Raw genomic sequence first — 24,836 nt, forward strand, 5'->3', positions numbered from 1 at the left:
ATTTGTTTGGGTCAAATCCAGCAAAAATCAGTACATGTTATAAAACTATTTAAACTGTTAAATTGTCGTTGTGAAATGAGTAAATATGTTATGCTGAATTGATAAAAGCCCAGCACAGCTCAAACCACCAAAGTGCAATCATTGCCGTGGCTTTCATAATATTTCACATATAGGCCTATGGGCCTAATAAACATGCATGAAAGCAAGCGACATAAGATATTAGGGAAATTGTGTATGTAGAATATAGTGGAAAGGTAAGTGAAGAGGTTGGGTAGCCTATTTTTTTTTAAGAGAAAAAAGTCCCTTTACTGCTTATGCAGTGGAGAGAAGAACACGTAGTATGTGCTTATAAATAGACAATCCAAAAACATCAAGATCGTCTTCAAAGTATTTTCTCGCAGAGTAATTAAACAGTCCCATCCACACACTAACAGAAGTTCACATTTCATAACCAGAGTGAAGTGAATAATCCCAAATGGCAAAGAAACCAAGCAAAGATTAAAAAAATATTAGGCAACTTTGGAAACTATTAGATGACTTGTTTCAGCATCTGCCTTGTTCAATTCCCCTGCGCTTCTAATATCAGTGCAGGGAGAGGAGGTGTGTGACAGAGGAGGTGTGTGACCATGAAAAATGAATGACAGCGAAGCAATTTATTGTCTGCCTCAGCTCATCTCTGTAATAATTAGGTTGTATTCTAAATTTGCAATAAAATTTTATACAGAACACATCGGCTAATGAGATTTGATTATGAGACTGTCTGTGTGGTTTGGAGCGTATGTTGCATAGCCTACTTAGACATTTGGTAAACATTTTTGATGAGTTAAATGATCGGTCAATTTAGTAACTGAGTGGTCAATGTTATGCTGTAAGACAGCTGTGTAGAGATTTGATTGGATGCACCTGCCAGACGTTCAAAGCCAAGATGCAGGTTACATTTCAAAGAAGGAAGCGCCAGAATGCCTTCCTCAAAACAATTTCCATGCAACGTCTACCTTTTTGATCAGTCACACCCAAATGAGGCGTCGGCCCACCCTCGAAGGTGGCCTGGTCTGTGTGAATGTTATAAAATGACCAAATAACTGCGCTAGTAATGAAAATAGCTTGATGTGATGGCTTTCTTTGTTGCACATAAGAAACCGTGGTGTGTATCTATCAATTAGGGCTCTTCGTGTTTTCCCCCTCTGATTCCCTCTCTCTCTCACACACACACTTCTCCCTCACTCTCTTTAACCCTGTGCTTCACTTGTTTTGAAAGCAGACCTCAACCTTCATTTCAGATATTCATGGCTGGTAGCTGGTAGCTCTGTCCACTGTTCCTCTTTCCTCTCCAGCCATGGCTCTTCTCCAAGCCCTGACCACTTGGGGACCTCACTCATTTTTTTTATCTCACTCTTTTCTGTAACACAGCATCATTTTACTCTACCAAAATAAAAATAACAACAACAGGCCACCGCTGCACTGCATACTTCACACACACTCAGGGAATTTATTATTTTTTATGCCATTAATTGCTGTAGATTGTAAAAGCTCTGGGGTGTGAAGAGGACACAACTGCGTTGACACTCGGCCTCATGCACAAGGGCAAGGACAGCGCTGATGGACTCGGTGGTGTTACTTCACTGAGCTGGCTTTTAAGTGCCATGTGCTTGAAGTGAGCTTAGGTGTTTATTTCAGAAAATGTTGTGCACACTCCACAGAGGACATTATTTCAGTAATTAGCTGGTACTCACCCCCTCTAGCTAGCCCCACAAGGGCTACGTTTTGTTTCCCCTTTTTTGTATATCTATTTATGTATTTATGTTTGCTGAAGAGAATGCACTCAGCTTTTGTTTGTGAAGAAATATCAGAAAACACTAGAAAATGGGGAATATATTCACCTCAGTTGCGTTTTTTTTAAATGGTTGTGTCATCACACATGCTGTATCTGGGCCCTTGCCAGGAAGATTGCTGTTAAATGTTTCCCTCAGTCTCCCATACTTGAGGTGCACTTCAAGGTCAATCCAGGTTAGAGAGCTTCTCAACTGCCGTAGGGTGATTAGAGTGAGGAGTGTTACTGGGTGAACAAGAAAGGTTGGAGTGGGTGTGTCACCTCCAGGAGTAGTCTTTTACCCTCATGCTCCCTCGCAGTTTAACCAGCTCCTCTGTCACGGAGGCTGCGGGCTGTTTCGTCCACTGCTCTCGGCCTGGCACTGTGCAGCCTGGCATCTCGTTTGTGCAAACTGTGTTTGAAGTTGTCATTTGCCGGTGGTAGGCACTTGCCCCTGTAGTTTACTTGATGTGTGTATGTGTGTACATGCGTGTGTGTGTGTGTGTGTGTTCTCATCAGCATACTGAGGCGTTTGATTGTTTGCAGAGGCATGCTGTGCTGGGCCCTATTGGGAAACAGACACCCTTTTCAGGAGTCCTACTGGCTTCATGAAAGTCATCTCCTGCAACATTACCTCAAATAATGGGCTCAATTTTAGTGTGTGTTCAATGCCATGGAATCTCAAAGAATGGGATTTGTTCATGGAAAAATACATGGGAGATTGAATGTCTAACAATTTGGTGGGGTGTTGTTACTATGTTTCAAGGTCTAGCAATCAGATATAAACATACACCTGTACACTCACAAACTCAACTCACACACAGCCTAAACATATACAAGCACAGTGTCAATAATCTCCTCGAATAAGCTTTATGTGAGGCTTTATATTGCGGTACATCTTCTACCATTACTTAATGCACAAATTAAGATAAACAAATAAAAAAAAACGTCAGCAGTAATAAAAAAATTATAATGTGTGTTTTATTTGTCAGTGTTAACAAATTCTGTGTAATATTAACATTAACAAATGTTTAAATTCATTACTAAAACGATTTGTTAGTTCGAGTCTTGTTAGTATGATCTATTTCTTTTAATTTGTGTTAATTTATGGGTCCTTAATTGTCCATGCATTTTTAATCCTTTACGTCAAGCTTTAATTAATATCTACATTTTAGAGAATTCTAGCTCATTGTACTCTTTAGATTATTCGTGATTGTACTGTAATTAGCCTTGTTGCATTTAACATTTTATACCATCCATGGCTGCAGATAGATTCAGTAGTTCAATTTGAGTCGGATTAGCACCTATTTTGTGCAGAGTTTTTCCCTGACTGTTTGTGACACCTCTGTTTTGAAAGGTTTTTCTCTGTGGAGGACATGACCCTCTGGGCCACCCTCTCCCTGGCCCCGTGTGACTCTCTGAGCGTGAGGGGGGCCAGTAGATGGCGCTCATGAGCTATGGTGGTGGAGAAAAGACAAAAGCCTTATTCACTCTCATCTGCTTCTCAAACAGCCTGGATGTGTGCAATTAGACTGCTAATGATAAGCAGTGCTTTGGCTGACATTTCGCATATAAATGACACATTTGTGTGCTGCGGCTCCTTATATCTTTAATTGATGGAATATGAATGGTGTTGTGTCCTTCAGATGGTGGAGGGCCTCAGCAAAAGGGTGGGCATCAATCTCTGTGGTCGAGGAATTAAGAAGCGAATGTTAGAACATTCACCCTGCCTTTTATGTGAAAAAGACTATGTCTGAGTTTTCCTCTCTCTATGCCTCTCTCTCTCGCTCTCTCTCTCTCTTGTCTTACGCCTATCTCTATCCACCAGTGCTGTGAATGAGCAAGATGAATTGTTAACCTTTTATATGTGTGTGTGTGTGTGTGTGTGTGTGTGTGTGTGTGTGTGTGTGTGTGTCTGTGCGTGTGAACGAGAAAGAAAGAGATGTTCAAATGGGTGTTAGAAAGATCTTTGAATCATTTCATCTCCTTTCTCTTTTGCAGGTTCCTGCATCAGTCTGCCCAGAGGATGGATATCTACACGTGTAAGCAACCCTTTTTTGTATAACATCACCAGTCACACTGCTGCTACTACTGCTTTAACTAAAACAGTTAATCAATTATTATTATTATTATTACTATTGCTATTATTAGTATTATTGTTTTTGTTGTTGTTGATATTTTATTATTGCTGTTATTATAATCATTATTATTGTTGTTGTTGTTATTATGGCATACCTCAGTTTCATATATGCTCTGTATGCATCTTTTTATATTTCTTATGCATTTTTATGAATTGGCAACACTTTATTTCAAGGGGTGTGGATAAGACATGACACTGTCATAACCTTGACATGACACCTGTCATGAACCTGAGTGTTCATGAATGTTTTTGACTTGTCTTGAAGTGTCATTCAGTCAATTATGTCATTTGAATGCAAAGTTGACATTGTTGGGAATGTCTTTGTTATGACAACTTGATATTAACCAATAAAACATAACCTGTCATAAACATGCCATTGCAAGCCTAATAATCAAACTCAAAGAAAATCTTTAGCTTTATGACAGCTATATGAAACTGTAAGCTTTAGTTTACAATACCTTGCACTGCCATATGTGGTTGGTTATTAGAAGGGGTAGATATAAGGCAATACACCACGCTGTCTATTCCCCAGAGAATCCAGCAATTCTTGTTCCCTTCCAGGACACCGTAGTACTGAAATTCTTAGGACGCCATGTTTTTTTTTATGTGCACCTACGCTTCCAAGCAGTGTTAATGGCAAGCTATATTACCAAAAAATATCAGAACTAAAACCAACCATCAAAACTACAATTCAGTGTGGTTTTGAGTGGTGAGCGTGTGTGTTTTGTACTAAAATATTGTCTGGGTTGTTGACTAGTTAGCATAGCTGTGTACTGGTCGAGCATGTATAGCCTACAGTGGAAATAGTGTAGAATTAGCTTAGGTTTTATATTCCAGTTTATTGTCAAGCAGTAAATCATATGTTAAGGGTCCTATAGTTAAGAATAAGTAAGTAAGAATATAGGTAATTTTCAGTTTCAGAGTATTTACATTTGCAGTGGAATAATTTTTAAGTTTACTTTCGCTGCCCCGTAATGTATTGGACCACAGCCACTGAGATGTCAGTGGGTCAATACATTGCTACCAAGGTCTTAACCGCAATCCAGAACCTTTGTGTCCAGTGCTTCTTTCTCTCTGCACACCACGCACCATCCACATGTCAGAAACACAGTGCAGAGTCCCAGAGTGTGTGGAGAGGTGCTTGCAGGTGGCGGGCGGGCATGCAAAGGGAGCTGGTTACATCAATAGAAGAAATCTCTTGACTCTTTGTCTATTGCTTTCGTTAAGGTATTTAAAACCATTTGACAGTGTGATAACATTTAATGACATTTTAAAGAAAAGTAAAAATTGTACCACTGTAGATGAGGTCAAGGGAATTATTAATGACACTGTTAGAAAAGCATTTGACAGTGAAATAACACTTAATGACATTTTAATGATTAGTCCAAATTGTACCACTGTAGTTGAGGTCATGGAATATGATCATGACACAGTTATAATGGTCTCATGACAGCCAATGTCAAAACCAACCACATGTGACATTTTAATGTAATGTTGACACATAAAGCTAAATAGTTTATTTAAGTTTGATCATTAGGACTGCTATGGCGGGTTTATGACAGCTTACGTCGTCTTGGTTAATGTTCATGTTCATGATAGGTGTCATGTCAAGGTTATGATGGTTGTCATGTCAGTCTTATGCACACACCCTCAAATAAAGTTTTTTTTTTTGGATGGGATTTTTGATTGTTGTGAGTTGTTTGAGTGGGTTCAGGCCGTATATTCCGACTTTGTGTTGTCGAGGTGTGCTTTGGCTAATGCTTATCGTCACCTGTCTACCATGAGTGATGTGCCCACTGAATTGTGTAGTTTGTGTGTGTGTGTGTCTTTATGTGTTCTCTATCAATCTGATGGCCTCCCATATCCCCAGTCCACAGGCTGACTGATGAACCCTCTTGCCAACACACTCATAGCACACCTTGAAGACATACTCCAGGCTTCAGGCAACACTTAAGAAATCCCCACGTTCCTTTTACAGAACACACTTAAAACACACAGATGCTCACCCAAGTACACGGTCATATACAAGCATTCTTCTATTCTACACTCCAGCTCTCACACTCTTTGCTCCTTGTCACTCCCCCTCCCCCCTCTCTGTCATGCAGAGTGGATTTTTTTCTCCGTGTCATCCCCCTTATTGCTTTATGGACTTTTTTACTTTCTGCATATTTCTCTTTCACTTTCTCTCCCCCCCCATCCCCCCCCCCACCCCCCCCCCCTCTCGTCCCTCCTCGTCTCCTCTCTGCAACCACGCTGCCTTCCCACTATTCTCCTCAGCAGCCACCCGCTCCTTACCCATCAACCCCCTCTGTGTGAGTGTTGCGCTGGATCATGGAGGCCATTGTACAGTAGTGCTCAATGTCTGACACTTTCCAAAACACAGGGGTGGTTGGTGGCTGAGGTCGGGGAGCTGTGAGAGTTGTTGGTAGGGTGGGGGTGGGTGTGAGAGGGTGTTAGGGAGATGGTAACCCTAGGGTGAGGGGATTAAGATTTGGCCAATACTGTGCGCTTGTGTGAGTGAATGGATCACACATGCGATGCATATCGCTTGACACTAAGCACTCCGAGTAGCATTTAAGAGTGCACAAAGAGGCAGGTCATCTCCACGAAGCAATAACGGCAAAAAAGCAGACAAAATAATCACAGCCAAGGACACAGTCACTGTGGAGTTAGATGACCTGGCTATGGTTGTTTATTTATTAATTTGTTTATTTATTTATCTGCATTTAATGTTATGGAAAGGAGCAACTTGGTTAAGAGTCAGACAGCCTCCAAAAACATGCGCTTTTCTAAAATGGCGGAGTCTGGGATTGTATTGAAGCAATGAAATGAAGGTATGTTGCACCCAGGCCAGTGAGTTGTACAAGCTGTATAGATGTGTTTGCAATCCAAATACCTATCTTCCTATTATATTTGTTGGAGCTTTTCAAGTTTTAAACAATCACTTATGTTTGATTGACCAGATTTTTTTATAAAATAGATATATTGAAATCTTCACGTGGTCTGCAGGTTTTGTTTCAGTGCGTAGTTTAGGGTTTTGGATGGGATTCTGTCTAACTACTTGAATATTGTTCCTGGATTTGATGTGTTTGTTTTCCCATTCTTTACTAATTGCATATCACGGGCAGCCAGAACATTTCTGAAGAAATGAGAAATACCACATGCTAGCAATTGATGTCTGGGGCTTAATTGGGCAATTACGCCATCTCTTTGCCATTAGTAAGAACAATATAAAATACACTGATGATTACATGTATAGTTTAATTGTGGTTTTAATAGATCGCTCTTCTGGAATCCTCTCATTGAAACGTTTCTAAGTCCACCATTTTAGGAATTAATTGCATTGTCTGAATGACTAGCATAACTGCTGATTTACTACATTTTTGTCCTAATAGACTGGATCTAAGAATGTATCCTTGACCATGTCGAAATAAGACATTAAAAGGCAAAAGGCCATTTTGTAGCAAATTATTTAATTATCTTTTAATAGCCATTCACATTACTTTTTATTAGTGGGGAATTCATAGGGAGGCAGTTTTGTCTCATTTAAAAAAAAAGAGACAAAGAAAAGCAATTAATGTAGAAGTTCTCTCTAACAACTTTCGTTATCAATTAGACCCGTTCTATTTGAGAAACTCCAAAGTGGATGACTTGAGTGAAAAATATTGTTAAGAGTCCTATTAATTGCGCTTTGATTATTTAAAATCATAAGTAGTTGTAAAGGTTGAGCAGTTTACAATGAATTGTTTTAATTAAAACGGATTTGCAGCGATTGAAATAAAGTATAAATACCTTATTAACCTGCTTATCGGGTTGAGTAGTTCTTTAGCTTAAATTATGAAGATGGCCTTTACTCTGTTCTGATCATTAGTTGTGAAGAGTTAAGCAATAGTATAGGTAGGTCTGGGGAAATTGAAAACTACCACTAAATTCAATTTATTAGAAATATATATAAATATAAATTAAAAGGATTACAAGTAATATTGCATTGGTACCTTTGAATATTTATTGGGGTTGAACAGATTCTAAAGGCACCATTCCAGAGTAGGTTGAGTTTGCCATTGTTTAAAGGGGTGAAACTAAAAACTCCCTGACCTGGTGTAAGCAAGCACAATGGAAAAAACAACAGGCTGTAGACTCATTTGAAAATAAACAAATACAATTCATATTATAATTAGTATTTCATATCTCCTTCCGTATCATATATACAGGATAAACACACAGCTAGGCAGCAAATATGAGGTGGTTAAAATAAATAGCCTATGCACCATACGAGTGTTTTGATATTGGATTTCATACATTGTATCTAATTAATTTTCTCTGTGCTGTAGGTTAGATCTGTATTTTTAGGCTTGCGGTAGACTTGGCTTAACACAGTTAAGTTACTGTGTTAATATTTGCTATGTTTTCAGTTGTAGTGTGCTCCATTTTGTATCCTTCCTGTAAAAGGGAAGCCACTAAATTAGAGCATATGCAGACTTAGAACGTCTATCCTCTTGAGTTAGACTTACCATGTCTTGAACACTAATGTGAAGACGTTTTAGTGTGGGCCTGAGTTATACTATGATATCTCTCTCTCTCTCTCTCTCTCTCTCTATCTCTCCCTCTCTCTCTCTCTCTCTGTCTCCCTCCATCTCTCCCTATCTCTCTCTCTCTCTCTCTCTCTGCTGGCCTGTCTGGGCTGAGTAGATAAGGCTTACGCGTGTATGGAGAGGTAAGGCACCTGCTTGATGGTGCGGCTGAGTATTTTTTTCTGATGCCGATGCTATCGTTGAGGGAATATTTACTCTTTGGAAGTGTAATGTATGCCTCCCCTCAGCGGGGCAGCGATCTGCTTCTTGCCTCTCGGGTCTAAGCCAACTCCAAAGCTCCAAGGCCCAAATGACACCGGTTCTACTCACCTGAGATACGGCCCAGAGCTTAAGAGGAGACTCAGTAGTGGGGCTATACATACAGTTCACTTCCGGTCTCTCTGTCGCTCTCCTTCACTATCCTCTACCCACTCCCCCTCTATCTATCTCTCTCTGTTTCTTCTCTCTCTCTCTCTCTCTCTCTCTCTCTCTCTCTCTCTCTCTCTCTCTCTCTCCATTCCCTACAGGGAGTCCCTCAGATGAACTATCAGCAGCACACACCCGACACAGGAGAAATAAAACCCTCCCCTTCCTCCCTCTTTCCCCTCCACTTTACCTCATCCAGTGCTGCTTACCCACACACGCAGTCATGTGCCACCATGCATTTGGTTGAAAGAAACACTCAAGTCTTTTATTTCTGAACTCTTTCTTGGCTTCAGAAAGCCCCCGAACTCCATTTGTCCGCCCTCTCAATTGTGCGTCAGTCAGCCTAAACTGAGACCGTTCTTACAGCTACACTCCTACCTCTGTTGTTTCCTTTCGGCCTCCTGTCAGTTGCACGCAGCATCCCCCGAGCGCTGTTCTTCATAAGCCAATTACTATCCATGCATGACATGGATGTATATGTTCTGCTGCAATGGTGAAATACTCGCTGACTTGCGCGCGTCGGGTCAAAGGCAGTTCCCCAGCATGGGTGTGTTAGCAGGGCTTCTGGGAGCATTGCATACATCATGCGCCATTCATAAACATTGTGTCCCGTACGACTACTACCGGCGCTCCTTTTGAATTCGTGCAGCCTCAGCCACAGCCAAACACACGCAGCCACTTGACTCAGAGAGGCAGCTTTCAGGTGAGGTGTAAGCAAGTGAGGCTCAGTGTTTGAAAACACACACACACACACACACACACACACACATACACACATACACACACACACACTGCAGGCCCCTCAGTCAGACAGCAATCTCAGCACGTCATCAGGGAAGCCTGGCTATGAAAACAGACATAGGTGGGTGAAGTTGTGTAACAGGCTGTTGTTGGTTCAGCTGTAGATTCTCCTAAAGATTGCCTGCCACTGTCAGCAGCGCAGCTGCCTTGCTCTGAGTTGGACGTGTTCTGCATAAGCGCCACACTCTCCTTACAGATGCGCCCATTAAAATTCATGAAAACAAACAAAGTTTGTGTGCTGGGCGCTCCACACAAACTCTCTGGGAAAGCAAAAAAAAATCACAGGGAGTCTTACCATTTTCATACTGGTTTACACAGCTTTTTCTCTGGTTTATTTATGTTACTTTTCAAGAAATGCTGTTGCAACACATTTTGTTAAAAATGGCACTCTTATATAACAGCAATATATGTATATGTCAAATATATGTTAAACTGCAAGAGGACTGCCTCCCCAGCATACTCAGAGCAAACATGCCCTCAGGTGTATGGGATCTGTGGGCTGTTGAGTGCCAGTGTTGTAGAGTTGTGAGTGAAGCTGCTAGACTTGATTATGGTTTTACTCCTTTTTTTCGGTACACTGTACACATTCTGTTATGAATGGCGCATGATGAATGCAATGCTCCCAGAATGCATCACAAGCCCTGGAAACACAGCCATGCTGGGGAACTGCCCCTGCCCCTGACCTGTAGATTCGTGTGGTGCGATTTGGAATTAAACTGAAAAAAACCTTCACAACCTCATGTCCGGTTGTCTGAATACAGAGACCAAAAATAGTGAGGACTGCACTGTGCTTACTGGTGTTAATTCTAATAATATGTGGTGTGTGTGTGTGTGTGTGTGTGTGTGTGTGTGTGTGTGTGTGTGTGTGTGTGTGTGTGTGTGTGTGTGTGTGTGTGTGTGTGTGTGGGTGGGGTGGGGTGGGGTGAGGTGTGATGACATTATGAGGTCAGAATACATATTAGAGGTTGTGGAAAGAAAACCATCATGATAACTTTCATATGCATATAAAACAGGTCTGCAATGTGAAGCCTGGAAGCATTCTGAAATCCCAATCTGAGCTGTTTTTTTTTCTTCCTCCGGTGAAGGTATAATTATGCACATCCATAATCTCAAACAATCTTTTAATTACAATATCTTGTTCTCATTTCACCAAGTAATATACCCAAACTTTTTAAGTAATAGATTAGGTTAATTATTTCACCCCTGCACAGCTCAAAGCAAAGTAATATATTTCTTCAACCCCACCCCCCTCTTCCCAAGATAGCCCATTGTGATAACTACCTCCTTCATTCTCCTCCGCTAAATCTGAGTTTGTCTTCAGATCAACTTGATCATTGACGTAAATGCAAGTTCAGGCTCTTGTTTTGAGTATCAGAGCCATAAGAGAGCTATTACAGCCCACTCACTAATGTGCAGCAGGAGAGAGATGGAGCCCTGGGGTGGACCTTTGAAAGGTCTAAAGTCATTTACTGAGTCCGTCTTTTTGCATGCTGAGCTTATTGACAAGAAGCTTAGCTGAGAGGTAGCTGACCTCACTCTTGCCTTTCTGTGACTCTGAGAATGACAGTGTGGTGGCAGGATAGGTAGAGCTACTGAGCTAAAGAACAGAAAGCAGCTGGAAAATGAAGATGTCAACAGAGTGTAATGAAGTGGAGGAAAGGAAGTGTGTGAGAGAGTGAAATATAGATGCAGTGTGAGAAACAAGCTAGAGGGGAGAATATTTTGGCAGGGACACAGCTTCTCAGTTGAGAGCACACCTTGCATAATCCTTTCCACTCCTGACGTGTTGACTAAAGAGAACTTGTGTGTATGTAAACAGTTTGTATATGCTCGATCAAGGTGAAATAAGCTAATTAAAGGATGTGATTTATGCAAAAGAAGTCAGAGTTTATGTAGTTTCTGAAGTTTTAGTCCTTGTTCGCATTATGTTTATAATTACTTGCCAAAAAGCCCTGTAATCAGATCAGTGGAGGATTTGAAAATATGTTGAGAATGTGTCAACCTTGACTCTTGCTCACTGCATGTGTGTCCACCCTGCTTAAGCACCATATTTAAATTCATGCAGCGTGTATGCTAAAGGAATAACTCCTCTTGCGCCTAACTGCCTGGAGAGGTTCTGGGGTTGGTTCAGATGAGAAAAGCGACAGTTGGGAGTGGGATGAGTAGGAATATTCATGGCTGCCCGTGTTGACTGATGGCTGGTGGGAGAGAGTGATGCTGAGCTGTGTCAGCGGAGGCCTGCTGACGTGGCCCAGGCAGAAGCTGCTTCCCTTCCACACCCGCACAGCGCCACACCGCACCCATCCCCACCCCCTTCCCCATCCCCATCCCGGCACAGCTTCTCCCGCTGAAGAGCTGCCAAATGTCTTCCTCCTGCCCTCCACCGCAATTTGTCATCCGCCCTGACAGGCTTTAAGTTTTTTGAAATAGTGGATGATGTGTATTATCTGACATCCCGTCATTTTCAGCACCCCTGCACGTAATGTTAAATGATGAAACTTTGTCCAAAGAGCTGGAGTCTGCAATAACACTACCCCAGAGTACCACTTTACGACTTCTTCCTTTATATATATATATATATATATATATATATATCTCACTCCCTCTCTCTCATCCTCTCTGTCTCCGGCTCTTCTTTTCTCTGAAATAATCATCTTGAACTTAAACTATGAGCACACTGTGCCATTGTTGATTAAATTACTTAAGGCAACACTAGCTCATTTGATGCATCTAATTGACTGTTTTGAAGACTGCCAAGAATCACAGATTGCCACCAGGAAAAATGAGAGTGAGGGAAAATATCACATATGTAAAAATCAGATCAGATCAGATTCATACATATTCCACACACAAATGGCATTCAGGCGTCCTCACACACACACACACACACACACACACACACACACACACACACACACACACACACACACACACACAGAGAGAGAGAGAGACACACACAGAGACACACACAATCTTTCACACCCTTTAATTGCAATCTGCCGGCGCAGATTTCCACTTTAACCTTATAAAATCAGTCTTAGCCTGTGAGGAGATGCAGGCTGGAGATATGGGCTGATGAGAGTGCAACCAAATGTGCGTGGCAGTTTATGTGCATGCTTGACATTTCACAAAATGACAGAAACCTTATAAAACAAATACAAGAGGCTGGTGTGACAGTCTGGTAATAGGATTGTTTTTACCTCACCGAGTCGGAGACTTTGGTTGTGTCACAGTAAATCTCCTGTCTGGTCTTTGGCTGTACATGATGAAATGAACCCTTATCTCGCTATGCTTGCGACCTGAAACGCTCATTCTGGCCACAGAGTGTGCACATACACACACACACACACACACACACACACACACACACACACACACACACACACACACACAGACTTTGATAAGGTAATCGGCCTCCAAGTGATTTAGGTCTAATTTAGTGTTAACAGGACTGAGGGAACTGTCTCTTTAATTCCCTAAGCATGATATAGAAATCCCACTGACAACCCTACCATAGCAACGAGGAGCAAAGTAAAGCTCTACCCTTAGAGATGTAGCAGGAGGTAGCTGACATCTCTATGCAGGTGAAATAGAAAAATAATTTGAATATAAAAACAATATGGCATGAAATTGAAATAATTATGCAAACAAAATGCATACGTTAATGCTAAATTTAAGTCCCTAAAATACTCCTTTATTTAGTTTTGCTGATGGTTACTATGATTTTGTGTCATTTTGATGTATTGTTTTATTCCGTAAATTTAAAGCCAATTTCTGTTTTCTTTTCTAGTTTTTATTCATCTTTTATGTTCTAACACTTAGACACAATTATTTTTTAACATACTGCTTTATGTCCAAACAATTAGAGGCAATTACATTGCATTGCAAAAGTAAAAAACACTTCAAATGTCTTCATTCATTTTTTATACTTGGCTTGAGATTACTAGAGTCTCTAATTTCAGCTGTGGTATTTTTTCAGGAGGTAAAGTGCAAAGGGAAAGGCTATTGATTTCTCTCTCCACAATTTCCCTCCTCTGGGTTGAAACCTTCTGCTGTAGGGTTAGCCACCCTCACCGCCGCCAGCACAAAGAATGTGCCTTGTGGAATTTAAAGTAACATGCTTTGCTCGTGTGTGTGGGTGTCTGGAAAAGTCATGGAGGGAAAGCGTTGTTGAGCCAGGCCAATGTGACGGGCCACAGAAAGCAGCGACAGGAGAAGGAGTAGATCCACCATTGGAAATCGATAGGGGAGCGAACGTGGTGGCTTACAGCTGGTAAAAAAGAGGTTAAATGAGATGGCTCTACAGAGAAGCCAATTCCCCTAGGCTGACCTTTTGGTGATGTCATTAGTTACATACACAAAGTCAAATGAATGGAGCCTCTCTCTCTGTCTCTCTCTCTCTCTCTACTGTAGTTATCAATCCGACTTTGACAAATCAATGGGTCTTTACATTATTATAGTGAATTAACTTGAAAGAATGGGGTTTCTGTCTGTCACGAGGGTACAGTGGAACATAGATAGACAGGCCGCCTTCTCTTCTCCTTGGTTTGAATAGCCTTTAAGCGATGGGAGCTCTACTACGTTCCAGAGAAATTAAATTAAATGGCGCAGCAGCAATGTCCACAGAAAATGGTCCAAGACAGACTTTTTATTTTTTTGTTAAAGTGGAGTTGAATTTTATTCAGCAGAACTTAGTTTTCAAGCTGTCTGTGACATTTTAAGAGCACTACATAATCTGACTCATACTCAGCTGGCCGCGTAGTCTGTTTCAGACTTTCAACCTCCGACAGCTTTCGCGTTGTAATGGTGCAGTGGAGATGTGTGCTGACACATCTCCCAAATCGGATACATCTCGGTGCATACTACTCTTCCATCAGACAAAGTCAACTTAATGAATACACAAGGAAGTGAGTGAGTGAGCGGTCTTATTAATAAACACATGAATGACACCTTACAAACAGGCAGCAGGGCCGCAGTGGTTTAGGGCAGCTCACGCCCAGCCTAGCCCAGCCCTGCTCTCGGCCATCAGCTGGGCTTTTTTGTTTGTGCTGTCAGGTGGAACCCCAAGAGGACACATTTACACAGCGTTAGATTTTCCTTTTTTTTGCTCTCGTTGCTTTGTTTTTAATTTTGTCTTCCCACCTCAAACACTGACCACAAGGGAAATGTGCTGCTTTTAGCATGTGTATCCTCCACATTAATGTGAAAACTTAATTAAAAGAATAGTGAAAAGCCATTATAGGTGTACTGGAATTAGCCAGTCAATCTCCACATCTAAATTGAATTTTTTAGCGGGCAATAGTTTCCAATGAGTCCCGTCTGGAGATCCAACTATGACCTCCTGGGTTCAATTTGGAATGTAGGAAACACACATAAAGATGTGCACTTATATTAACACGGTGGAAAAGTCAATTAAGAAACAGCTCCTGGAATCCAATTAAAAGTCTTTAGACAATTTCAGCGCCTGGCTCCCCCTCACTACCCTCTCCCTCCCTGTCGCTCTTAAATACACCCCCCCCCCCCACACACACACGTTCCCGTAATGAAGGCACGGGAAAACACCAGGGGCTTTTAAATGGGCTTTTCGAAGGATTGTTTTTCTTTTTTATTGTCTTAAGAGGAACAAGTGTTATTGACTTTCGATTTAAATGAAAAGTCTGTTTTAAAAAGGGTGTCAAGGAATTGGCTGGTGAAGCAGCGGGGAAATAAATAAATAAGTTCTAGACCAGTATTAGATTAAGTGCAGTAATGAACATTGTAATGGACACCTGGTTAACTCTTAGTGTTCTTTATTATGCCGGTCACCAGAGACAAACACGCACTCATGCATACTTTGGCCCGTCTCTCTCTGTTTCTCTGTTCAGCTTGTCTCGGAATGGCCGATGTAGATGTCAGAGGACCAACAAGACGATATCTAACTTCACTTATTCTTTTCGACTCCTCTTTTTTTTCCTTCCTTTCCCCCAGATGGCATCTCCTGCTTGCCATTATTACAATCGATCAGAGCTTTAAACCAACTTAATTAGTCGAGCTTGTCAGGACATCTGCATAATTTGAGGAGCAGATAATTTGCTCTGACAGTGGCAAGGCTCCTCTCTCTCTACCTCTTTCTCTCTCAGTCTCTCTCGCTCTCTCTCTCTTTGTCCCTGTGGCCATGTACGGTTGTATTCAGGCCACTATAATGTACCGTACGTGCCGGTGTCTCAATCTCTTCTCACAGTGAAGTCACGCAAAGGTGTCACCTCAGCCACACCAGTCAACTGCAGTCGCTCTCTCTCTGGCCGTGAGATCTAAAATAGAGAGACGAGAAAGATAAAACGTTTTTGCCAATGTAGCCATTTCTATTTTCAGCAGCACACATAGTAGCACATTTTTAAACATGCCACGATAAGGCATTTAAATGAAGACTACTGTTTGTAAAACAGTACAAATATACTGGGACTTCAGTGCATTTTATATGTGGGTATACCATTGTGTCATTTATGAATGAACGCGTATTTATTAATTACTATCCAGTCATTGATTAGTATGTTTTTATGCAATGGACAATTCATTTCCTGCCTTAAAATGCCTGTCAAAGTTATTGTCTTGTCAATTGAATGACAATTCATTTGAAGCAGTCTCATACAATTTTATCAGTGCAGTACCAATAATTGGTCCTTCCATTTCTAGAGCTAACAGTAGCATCATCTTTAGCATGTTCACTAAAAACAGAAACAAATCTGATATCTGATTGAGATCTGTCTCTGTCTGACCTTGGAGCTTGCAATGATAACATCTCCAGCTGTATCCATTTTGGCTTATTATTATTTTAGCTGCATGTGGTCTTCCACCAAGTTAACATTGTGTCATTATTGCATCAGCTTTCAAAATAAACAGCGGCGGTGGTGGCTCGCTGAGCCCATGTCCAGAAAGCAATTACACAGTGACAAGGGGTTCCTATTACAGGGATCATCTGTGGATGGATGTTAAGATTTATTTGAAGTTTTGCCCAATAAAGAAAAAGTAGACACTAAAATGGCCGCATGATTTGTGGGCTATATAGTATGTAAATATTCTGCTGTCCCATCAGTGGCTTACAGTAATAGCACTGGGCTCTACGTCACTGTTTTTGAAAGGTTTCCCCTAACGACTAGGTTTGAGATGGGACATAAGAAGCGGGAATGGAATAGTGGTGTTGAAAGAGGATTGAGCCTGTCCGAAGTAAGAGTAATCCCCTCCCAGGTCTACTTATAGCCAGGCGATGAGTTCCTCCCTGAAAACAGCACGAGGGTTTCGGGTGAGAGTGTGTCAGCACTAGGGGCTGCCTCTGCCTCACCAACCGGGGCGGCACCAGCTCCCCCAGCAGCAGTTTACAGCTTTGGCCGACTGACATCGTTGCCGCTATGTAAATGTATGTAAAAATCACATCAAAGCCACACAGAGAAATCTCTTAAAAAGTATGTGTGAGCACTGGGAGGGAGAGGGGGGAGTAGTGATGAAAAATCTGAGTTTTATTTCCCCTTTTTTTCTGATTGGACCGTTAACGGATGTGACTGTGTTCCACTGTGTTCCACACAGAAGGGCTCTGATCAATACTCTTTCCTTTTATATGGAAATGTGTCACAGCAGGTAGCAATAGGTAGAAATATTCCCATTCGATTGCTGCCAATTTGCCAGGCCAGGAGGCTCCCCATCAAATAAGTTGTCAACGGCTGAGCAGGCGATTTGCATAACAAAGCTGTTTGCTGTGCAACTTAAAAGAATCTGGTCTAAGTTGATTACAGGTAATGAAAAAGGGCATAGGGTCATCCTTAGCAGGAAGCAGTACCTCTGGGAATCATTGATTTTGCCTGCTTTGAACTGCTTAATATACTGCTTAATGCATTAGACATGCTGTTCAGCGTAGTGAAGGGTACATGTTTTATTTTGAGAAATAAAGTATATAAAAAGTATTTCCCTTCATTCAAACATATTGCATTTCAACTGCGAGTAAATGCAAGGCCACAGAATCATGGGGAAACTGTAATTAGGTACTACAGTCAACCCCCCTGAGAAGATCTGAGAGAAGAATTTGAAACTCTGCCAAGCCAAAAAAAACAAAAAAACACTTTGTGCTAAATTTTCTGGGGTATTTGCTCTCTTACTTCACACTTTCAAGTCCTGTTTAATTTGTGATATTTTCTTAATCTTCATTTCAGGTTTTCTTTTTTTCGTTCCCTTTAAATACAGAGTCAAATGAATTCCAATTAGATTCCATTAGATAATAAAGATGCTGTAGGCCTTTTCACCACCCTGCGCCTCTCACTGTGCTTTTCCACATCCAACATGTAGGTTCTCAAAAAAAAAGAAGGGGAGAAAAAGAAAAATAGGAAAAAAGGAGGGGGGAGGAAAGAAAAACAAGGATGAGGCTTCTCACCACAAGGAGAGTGTGAGGAGATTGGGTGATGAATTTAATTCTGCAAGTTCAGAGAGATTTCTTAGTTTGACATGCGCAGCAGGGGGTCTTTGAGAGCTTGGCAATGTCTCTTGCACTGCATGCTTTGAAAATCTCTCCCCACTGCCGAGCTCCTATCAAAAGCCAAGGATAATATTCCCTTCGAGGTAAAGCATCCCGGTGAAGAAACTTCTAGAGCCTTTTATTTATTCATCACGGTTAGATCAGAATATATCAGAAGAATGCATGATAATGCATGAAAGAGCTAAGGGGGAGGCTTGATTGGAGTCACATTTTGTTTTTCTTTTGGGCTGTTAATTCCTCTACCATGTGTACACAGTATTTGTCTCCTGGACCAATGTGGTATTTACAAGATGATAAAGTTTAATACTCTGCATGTCTCTCTCTCTAGCTTTCTCTCTCTCTCTCTCTCTCTCTCCCTCTCTCTCTCTCTCTCTCTCTATCTCTCTCTCTATCTCTCTGTCTGCCTGTCATGCTGCGTCTCTGTTTGTCAAATTCTCAAGGTGGCTAATTATCATACAGCCGCATATGATGTAAGAAAACTGTAATAAGCAAGCATTTTCCTTACATGCGCATGACCATATCCCGGCATGCAACCATGCATACCAACGCATGCGCACTTACGCCCCACACGCTTGGTCTATTGCAAAGGCTGATGTTGTATCTATATCAGGACCTTGGCCATAGCAACTTGATCTATCTATATCCATGCATTGACTCCATACCTGCCTTCAAATTAAATAGGGTAAAATAATTAGTAAAATTAGTAAAAAATAGTGCAATGCAGATGTGCAGTTTGTTTTGAATAATTGTGAATAATATTTTCTCACATTGATTTCCCGTGCAAAGAAATCAAATAAAAATCACCTATAAAAATAACCAAAACCCCCCGTTTTATTGTTCCTTTCATCAAAAAATATAATGTGACATGATTTCCTCACTGGCTATTTACCACACTTATCCAAACATGAGTGATTGCAGTGAGCCTCATTATGCTCTTAACTGACTGTGACACCAATAATGTCACTGATGTAATTAAAAACAGTGAGGTTCATATTGAATGTGATGTATTATGGGGAGGACTGGCCAAGCAGCAGTGGGTTTCTCTTACACGTTCTTGAGAGGAGAACATTTGAGATGGTGGCTATAAATCTCCTGAGGATATTAAGTCCGTAGATTAGTTTAAGGGAATTGGTATACGAAAGAAAAAAAAAAACACATGGAATGAATGCACACACACGCACACACACACTCACGCACACTCACACACACACACACACACACACACACACACACACACACACACACACACACACACACACACACACACACTCTCACTCTCACTCTCACTCTCACACACACACACACTTACACACACACACACACACACACACACACACACACACACACACACACACATGCACACACACACACTCACAGCACATATGTGCCTCTGCCCCCTGTCCTCAGAGGCGAGTATTTGTCTTAAACTGCCAGCCTTGTAATATCGCTAGATGTAATTGCGGACTTCATCTTAACAAATTGCACCGCGCTAACACTGAATTGCGATGCCTTTCATTAAAAGTTCCTGCAAACTCATGAACATTAAAAGTGCATTACTATTTCAGTGCAGCTAAATTGCTATAAGGCACCTGCAGTGTTCCCCCCCCCCCCCACACTTTTTCGTAATTCCCTTTCTTGTGGTAAATTAATCCGCGTTCATTCTCTAGTTTTGATTTGGGCTGTAGCTGGAAGTCATGAGGCACATGTGACCCTTTGAAAGACAGCAGTTTCTATCCACTACCCCCACAGCCATGTACCCCTGCCATTAATAGCAACAGCCCTTTAACAAGTTCATCTCTCTGCGTGAGCCTTCGATTGGAGAGGAGACTCCCACCCCTGCCTAAAGGGCAAGCCATCATCAGCAAACACCTAAAACTTTCGTCTCGCTCTGTGTGTGTGTGTGTGTGTGTGTGTGTGTGTGTGTGTGTGTGTGTCTGTGTGTGTGTGTGTGTGTGTGTGTGTCTGTGTGTGTGTGTGTGTGTGTGTGTGTGTGTGTGTGTGTGTGTGTGTGTGTTTGAGAGAGAGAGAGTGAGAAAAGTCGAAATACTGAGCATCATAGACATAGAAGTTATCAAATGCCTGTCTTTTGCAATATATAGTTGTTAAAGACGTCAGTGTCTAACTGTCTGTTTATTGTCAGTCTTGTTGATGATCACAAAATGGTGGTAGCTACTCTTTGCGTGGTGTACTGTCGGCCACAGTACATATCTGCAGTAATAATACCAGGAATGAGGTGACTGTTATACCCTTATTTGCTCCTCTTATGCATCAAATTCTCCATGTTTACCAACACCCTAAGGGGATACACTGCAAACTCATTACATCTCTCTATTGGTACAGAGTTATAGAATATGTGGCATGGTAAATAACTAGGGGCTCCATGTCACATGCCTGTGAAATAGCGATAGCTCGCCTTCCATAGGAATTGGTCTCATAGGCCCATGGCTTGGACTAAGGCAGTATGACCAGGAAGGTAAATAGCCACAATCAGCTTTAATTGCCAGTCCATCACACTATATATGCCTTATGTCTTTAAATAAATTCCCCTAATTATAGCCTAGACTTATAGCATATCCAAACGCATGTGTTGATGAATTCATGTATGAACCTGCCCATAGTCTTAGTTGTTTGCTTTGTGTCTGCCGCCTCCATTGCTTTTGCATACTGATATACTACCCTGGACCTAGTCCTTTCTACTCGTGTGGGTGTTATTTTCTCAGGGTTGTCAGACTGTTGTTTTCCTCCTGCTAGGGGCAGCTGATTCGGCAGTCGCTCTAACTCTGACCGGTAATTAAGAGCAACGTGTCGAGCTGTGCTCCATGTTGGAGAAAAGCCCAACTACATTGAAGGCAAGCGGACTCGCCACCGCTCCAGCCTCAGAGTGGATGACATGTCTGCTTTGCTGACGGCTGGGAGGCATGGCCTTATCCGTAACACACCTCTGCTTTTTATCCTGCAGTGCAGTGGTTGAGTGAAAGGGACTTTTTTCTGCTTTTCCTGCATCGTGGCCATAAAACCTAAGCGTAATTTCTCATCTCAGTTTGTAATTTGGATGACACGCTATCGCTGAGTCTAATTTCATTCTCAGCTGCTGCATTTGAGATGTTGTGCTTTTTGAGATGATGTTATGCAGGAGATACAGGCTTGTATCTCTTGTGGAAAAACAGTGTATTTTTTTTTGTAGATTTGCATGAAAATATGCAGAGACAGGTATAGCAGATTATCCCCACTTTCTCTTGTCAGTTTGACAACCCAGTGAAATCCCCATCTTTATCTTATCTATATCTTATATTGTCTTCTTCTCTATGCCCATCTTTCTCTCCCCTCTGTCTCTCTCTCTCTCTCTCTCTCTTTCTCTCCCTCTCCACTGCTTGAGTCTGGGCAGTGTATGTGAGCATGCTGTATGAGTGGAGGCATTGGCAGTGAGGCTGCAAGCCCAGGTGACCTTTGATCAGAGTGATGGACGGGTCCATCTCTGCACTGGAGAAGGCCCCTCAGTCTGACAGACAGGAAAAGGATGGCAGCCAATGGCAGGGTCATCCCTCTCCCTCTCTTCCCACTCGCTCTCTCACACACACTCTCTCACACACACTCTGTCTCTCTGTTTAGGTTTCTTTCACTCTGCTGCAGTCTCTTTTTTTCTCGCTCAGAATCCCCCTTTTTCCCCAACCTGGCTTTGTCTTTCTTCTTAGACTCTGTCTGTCTGTCTGTCTGTCTATCCACCTGTCTTTCAGCCTGTCTGCATTTTCTCTCATTTTTTGCTTTCTTTCTTCTTTCCCCTTTTCTCTGTCTCTGTAGCTCTCTCCGCAGCACTTTTTGTCACCCAGTGACTGCCAAAATAGAGAAGTCAGGATTGCAGAAGTGAGGTTAGGGACGGAATAGACATAAATTTCCCAGCACCAGCTGGAAGTCTGGCCTTTCGGTGCTACTGACCATAAACCAGACAGTGCAGTGGCGTGCGAGCCAGCTGGACACTGTGAATACGTGAAACCCGGGACATCTTGCTCACTCACACACTTGGACTCCCAACTATGCACTGTTTTCATTCAGTTTATTTTTTTTCCTATTTTGAATCCAGACGTTGACTGTATAGAATGTATGGAGCAGACCTCCGTCTGGAGCCAAACATAGCGAATCGGATATTCCTCATTAGTGCCACTCTTATGTTGCGTTCGCAGCGATCTGAAATAACATTTAATATGAAATTGTTCTATAAAACATAACAGAGCCGCTATTAATCGGTCTTTGTTGATGGCCTGTTCTCGGCCGTGATTTAGGCACGGGCAACAATTGAGTGGTGCAATATACAACTGGTCATAAAGTTTCTTGAAGGGGAGAAAAGGTTTCACGGTCACTCACCAGGAATAACATAAAGCAGAGGCCTGTGCAAAAGCTATAACTGGCATATGGGGATGTAGGAAAGCAGTGGTAGGGAAACAAATACACACACATACACACAAACACACACACACACACAGTTGTGTCACTGTTTTAATCATTACACCAGTTTTCTCTATGACTGCTTTTAGAATATACATTTACTGTACAATGAGAAAAAAAAAACAGGGCACTGTCGACGTCTTTGCTCACAAAATCAAACACTTCCCATCTTTATAGGGAAGTGTTGCCATCGATCCGAAACACTGGATAGGAAGAGAATTGAAGATTATGTCCGGGCTTGTTTTCAGCTCTCGTCTTTTCTCACCTGGTTTTCCACCTCTTGGCTCCCTCACACTGTACCTGCTTTAAGGAAATCAATACGGAGACAATCCATTCGTCTTGCCCCCCCCACCAAAACCCCCATGCCACCCGCGGTGCCCATGCATGGCAGATTTGCACACGAGGGCCGCGCAGGTGAGGAGCAGAGAGGTGCCGGCAGGTGAAGAATCATTACCCCATGGGCCGGGAGCGGAATTGATGGCCTCTTGTCGCGGGGGCAGAAAAAATGATTGTGTAGCCTCGGTGATGGGTGTTGCACATTTGAGAGCTCAAGTGCCTCAGCCGCTAGAAAATGTCAATCACCTCACTTCATTAACTTGCCACATTAAGGTAGATGAATGTGTTTGTGTGCGGGCTTGAATGCTTGGTGTGTTTGTGTGTGTGCGTGTGGGTATGAGGGAGTGTGTATATGTGGAAGCGAGAGGGAGAGAGAGGGAGAGAGAAGAAACAAGACAGAGTGAGAGACTGTGAAAGACAGAAAGAGGAGTGTTTGCTGGTCTGGGACTTTGTGTTTATGTACTTATTCTAAGCATTTCTTTAGCCTCTCTTTAGTTATTTGCTAGTTTGAAGTATGTCACCTTGAAAACAGTTGGAGTGCCTAACACAAGATCACCTTGTGTTCCATAAAAGAAAGCACCTCTCTGACACACAGACACACACAGTTAGGAACGTGTGCAGACATTTTGAGCGGCTGTTGCTCCAACTTGAAAAAAGCCCCCCCCACACACACACACACCAAACTGAATTTAGGTGTCACCCATCAGCTTGAATGGTGTAAAATATTAACTAACCACAAATCATTTATACATTTGTAAATTCTTTTTAATTTTAAAGATGCATGAAATTAACTATAGTTTCTTGTAAACTGCAATATGATTTTGTGTCTTGAGCTTAACACTGCCATGTGTGAATTTGACGTGTAGGCTACCTGTGAGGTGATAACATCGATTCATCATGACACAATGACCTTTCATTTAATTACAGAGAGCAGAATCTATGTAAAGCATTCAAACTTTGAGGAAACATTTTTGAAATAAATAAATTATTAACAACACAATATTTAAACTTACATACATCATGTCCATGAACTAAGTATTCGATTGTCCTTATAGCTCATATCTCCATGGATAAATACCGGTGATTACAATAATACTCTTTTCTTTTTTAAAAGATTTGTTTTTGGGCTTTTTATGCCTTTAATTTATAGATCAGTGAAGAGTGGGACAGGAAATGAGAGGGATAAGAGGTGGGGAGTGGACAGGAGAAATGACATCAGGCCGGATTCGAACCTGTGTCCTCCATGGGCGTCAAGCCTGAATGTGGTCGGGGCTACTGTGCCACAGTGCCCCCCCAATACTCTTTTCTATCTATGCAATTTCCAAAGACAATAATATAAAGACAGTGCCAGCAAAAGGCTATCATTCTTTTCGATCCAATTCCAATTTGATTTCTATAACGCTTCAACACAGACACTTTACAGACATACATGCAACTTTGAGAAAAATAACAAGCATTTGTTGAAGTTGGGGGATATCAACACATTGGATAGCCCCAACAACAACAAGGATATAACAACAAGGCCTTAAATGATTTGTGGATGTTAGCCACCTATCTAGCTAGCTAAGATCGGTTCATGTTATATCATAAAGTAAGGTAATATTGCGCAACCTGATGCAAATGTGACAAGCTGTGCATTGTTCAGAAGCATATGTAGAGGTTTGTATTCACAGGGAATCCCATTGGTTGTAGCATTTGTCGTTTAAGTTATTTCCACAACTACAAAAGACTAACCTGGAGCCCAAACACCACACAACATCAGCAATACCAAGTTTGGATGCTACAGTGTCACATGACATAAAAAAATAAAAA

The 24,836-nt window shown here is 41.7% G+C and overlaps 1 protein-coding gene across 9 annotated transcripts in view; it reads left to right on the forward strand.

The window, feature by feature from the left end:
* Window positions 1–24,836, forward strand: part of tenm3 (teneurin transmembrane protein 3) — a 478,631-nt gene that overhangs the window by 70,858 nt on the left and 382,937 nt on the right. For all 9 annotated transcript variants that reach the window (XM_031560115.2, XM_042703120.1, XM_042703121.1 and 6 more), the window contains exon 2: window positions 3,812–3,852. The gene's annotated coding sequence lies outside the window, so the exon portion shown is untranslated. The remainder of the gene's footprint in view (window positions 1–3,811; window positions 3,853–24,836) is intronic.

Source organism: Clupea harengus, chromosome 22 (assembly GCF_900700415.2).
Source record: "Clupea harengus chromosome 22, Ch_v2.0.2, whole genome shotgun sequence".
NCBI classification, from domain to species: Eukaryota; Metazoa; Chordata; class Actinopteri; order Clupeiformes; family Clupeidae; genus Clupea; species Clupea harengus.